Source organism: Lolium rigidum, unplaced genomic scaffold, assembly GCF_022539505.1.
Source record: "Lolium rigidum isolate FL_2022 unplaced genomic scaffold, APGP_CSIRO_Lrig_0.1 contig_66110_1, whole genome shotgun sequence".
Classification (NCBI taxonomy): domain Eukaryota; kingdom Viridiplantae; phylum Streptophyta; class Magnoliopsida; order Poales; family Poaceae; genus Lolium; species Lolium rigidum.
The window spans coordinates 2,615-6,578 of NW_025901287.1; the positions used below are offsets into that span (position 1 = coordinate 2,615).

Below are 3,964 nucleotides of genomic sequence, written 5' to 3' on the forward strand. Positions count from 1 at the left end.
CGTGGTGGTAGACGGCCGACGGGTCTCCTCTCTGCCAAATCTCTCTGCCCCAAGCGAGCTATTCTGAGCTGCTGTTCGCCGTGGTTGCCGACGCCCCTAACCGAGTTCGCCGTGGCTGCCGACTTCGACTTTCCATCCTGTAAAGACGGATTCTCGCGCTTTGCTTCCACCGCTGGCCGGCCTGCCGTGCGCTGCCCCAGCCGACGCCCCGCTCGGGCAGGTGGAGCTGCTATTCCACCGGTCATCAAGCCCAGCACCGTCGTGCAGCCGCCCGCCGGCTTGATTTGTGTTCTTTCGGTATGTTTTAACCTTCTCCGATCTTCGATTTCGATTTACCTTGCCTTCCGCTCATGGTCTTTGGTCTTGCCTATGTTGCAGGATGGGCTTCTTTTTCTATTGCCGGTGTTCAAGGAAGGCCGCTGGCTTGGAGTGAAAGCCTAGGCGCCGTATCCGTCTGGCCGGGGACCTCCTCCTTGCAGGTGCAGCTCGAGAGCACGCTCAACAGCCAGAGCATGTACCAGCCCAGCTGCGTCGGGGTGTGAGCGCCCAGTCTTGTGTCTCATCATTGGAGCAGCAGTGTGATTTTATTTTTCTGAAATCAGCTCTTTGGATTTGTCTTTGTGTGCATCCACTATTTGTTTCCTTTCTACATTCGTCCACTCAACTCAACCTCAAAATTTATTTTTGTTACAGGTTTTAATCACTCATTTGAGGGTTCAGTAAGCTGGTGTAATCTCGTGAAAGCAACTGGCAGAAAATTAGTATGTGAAGGCATCATGAAATGAAGAAAGAGCTAGACTAGGGAAATTGCAACGTTGATGTATCATGTAAGTATATTGTTGAACCTCTAGATAATTTTGGCTGTTTATGCTTCTTGACCAAATGACCATTGATTTTTCTGCATTCAGTGTGTCCGTACCTCTGGAAATTTTGATATATTCAGTTGCTTGGTGATAAAAAAATAGATGGCATCCAAAAGTTCCTTTGGTGCACTGAAATATTTTACTTTGGTGCTAGATTTACTGCATTTGAATTGTGAATAACAGACAAGTAGTAATTATATCAGAACATTAGTGGTTCTCCATATCTTTGCTTGCGTTATTCCTGTTTTAGCATCTGAGTTAAATGTTCGATGGGCAAGCATATATACTTCTAATTGCATTTTATTTCATAGCGTTTTTTTACAATGAGATCAAAATATGCGCTTCACCGTATAATATGAAATAAAGTAGTTTTTTCCATAGGTATTCCATTTTTGTCCAACATGCACTGGTGCAGGTTGTTCGTACCACCATTAATGTGTTAATTCTCTCATGGTATTGTAGTCAACATAACTGAAGTCATGTTTTGTCTTTTCTTTGGAGAAATCCTCTTACTTTCAATTCTCCTGAAACTGATCCAATTTATTATTTTGTGACAGCAAATGATAATCTGAAGTTTCTTGAATTGTTACTCATTTTTCTCTCTTCGAGTTCCATTTACACCAATATCATCACAGAAAAGTTGCCATAGACTTTTTACAGGGCAACAAAAATGAATGGTTTGTATGTCTAATTCATATCTAATTAGTAAGTTTCTTTTGGAACATTAGTGGTTCTCCGTATCCTTGCTTGTGTTATTCCCGTTTTAGCATCTCAGTTAAATGTTCAATGAGCACACATATTAATTCCATTTTATTTAACAGCTCGGTATTACAATGAGATAAAAATATAGATTTGGCCTTATATTATCTGGAAATAAATATTTTTCCCATAGGCCGGTATTCCTGTTTTTGTCCAAGGTGCAGTTGTTTGTAGCACCATTAATGTGTTAGTTTGCTCATGGTATTGTAGTCAATATAACTGAAAGTCATGTTTTGTCTTCTCTTTGGAGAAATCCTCTTACTTTCCATTCCCCTGAGACTTTGATGCAATTTATTATTTTGTGACAGCATGGCTATGTGCAACAGATTCCCTGAAATAGAACATACTAAGAACTATATTTGTGTCTTTTATTTCCGATTAGTTTTATCTTTGCTCCAGAAGTAGTTCCGCTCAGAAGCTGTCTGGTTATTTTTTGGTACAGACCTTTACATTCGAGTGCAATGAAGACACATGAATTTGCCATGAGTTGGCCTCACTAGAAGTACACATCACTGAGCATGATAATTATAAATTTAAAATGCTGCCAATACCGGCCATACTTGATTCACGAGAACAATTGCACATATTTCAGTATACATTTTCATTGTTATTTTACCACAGGACTTAATAGTGTAGCCCAAGTTCTGAAATTTTTCTTAGAATCAGCCTTGGAATGGAAAAAGGTGATACTAATTCAAATTTGTGAAAGGATACTGCTTTTTGATAATTATAATGTTTCATTGGATGTGTACGGTATGTGATTCTTAAGTTTATCTTTAATCAGTATGGATGACTTTGCAATGCATTGTTTGATTGCTGATAGTTTTTAGTGCCCAATGAGCACAAAAGAAGCATAAACCATTCCTTAGATATATATAGCTCCTGATGTGGCATTGCTACCAAACTCTGGTCACGTGTCTGCTATAGTTGATGTAGTTTATGATTTATTTTCAGAAATTTATTTGGAATCTACTATTTAGCACAAGGTGCTGTGATTTGCCTACTAATAATGTACCAGATGCAATGAATGACTGTGTTTTTTTCTAGGGTCCCCGGGTTGCAAGGGAAATTCATAGTTCTGACATTATCTTGTGATGGTGCGGGTTTATTGTACCCTCTGAAATTCCTCCATACTGGTGAACTTGGAAATTTCCCACACCAGAATATCTCTTTGAAGGTTGGTGTCCCTATAATGTTGTTGAATAAAACAATCAATGGACAGGGTTGTGCAACAGAACTTGGCTCATTGTTAAAAGGTTAAGGCCAGACATTGGATATGGAAAGTGTTTATTTATCAAAGCATGTATTTTCTCATGAAAAGTCCCAAGAGTCACAATGGATAAAAAGACTGTAAATACTTGCAATAGACGACAATGGTATAGCAGCTACTGAAACTACAACTATCTTCTACTAGGAGGTACTGGAGTATCTGTGAGAGTATGCACCTCAGATCATATCATGGTTGCAGATACTTAGACATAGCTTGATGCATTTAGATAATTAAAAAGTTTCCTCTTTCTTTATTTACAGTGTTAATTCGTGTGGAACAAACTGGGTAATTTAGATCTCTCTATCCTTGCACATTTCGAGCGAACCAGACTTTGTATTCTGTGATTCATCTATTTCATCTGATAATTTTTGTTCTGCTGCTTCTTTACCATGGCGCATTGTTTAATCTGTACAGTTAATTTTGGAATACACTTCATGTGAGTAAAAAAAAGTTTTTTGTACAACAAAGACACTAATTATGAACTTTTCTCCTTGCAGCAAACACCGGAATCTCACCTTCAGATTATAGTTGTTCTGAAAGGGAGAAGGAAAGAAGTATCCTAACTGATGAAACAGACATTCTGCAACGAGACCTCCATTTTGTCAGCACCTGCCATCGAGAAAACCATTTCAAGTGTTATTTGTCTACTCAGCCTTGTAGTGAGTATGGAACATAAGTATCCATGCAATTGTACCAAAAATATTATCCACCCGCTGTTGTAAGAAGTACGGACACTACCGATGTACCGTGGCATCAAGTATCTAAGGATCCGTGCATAATTATTGTAACAACCGTTTTAGCTTATTATGTGTAGTCAACTACTTGGCTTAGTTTTCATGTTTGGTAGATCAAACCACCTTTCACTTCCATGTTACTTACAACTGGTGCTCTAAATTTCTCAACATTATCGTATACCCATGCAGGAAGAGTAGACCAGCAAACTGCCCAATATCTTTCAAGAAGATAACAAGTCCACAACTCTTGCAGTAAGAGAAAAAGAGGAGTAAGACACCTGTGTCATTTTCGATGAAGAGGAAAGCGTAGAATTGAGGTCTCCAACACCAGGAACAGC

The 3,964-nt window shown here is 39.1% G+C and overlaps 1 long non-coding RNA gene across 3 annotated transcripts; it reads left to right on the forward strand.

The window, feature by feature from the left end:
- The first annotated feature begins 380 nt into the window (after nucleotides 1-380).
- On the forward strand, nucleotides 381-3,705 carry LOC124682025. Of its 3 annotated transcripts, XR_006996109.1 has the most exons (4): nucleotides 381-827; nucleotides 1,421-1,540; nucleotides 2,670-3,039; nucleotides 3,390-3,705. It is a non-coding gene; the product is annotated as an uncharacterized LOC124682025 (long non-coding RNA). The 3 variants fall into 3 exon arrangements; XR_006996108.1 differs by lacking the exon at nucleotides 3,390-3,705 and having other exon boundaries at nucleotides 1,421-1,568; nucleotides 2,670-3,088; XR_006996107.1 differs by lacking the exon at nucleotides 3,390-3,705 and having other exon boundaries at nucleotides 2,670-3,088.
- The last annotated feature ends 259 nt before the right edge of the window (nucleotides 3,706-3,964 follow it).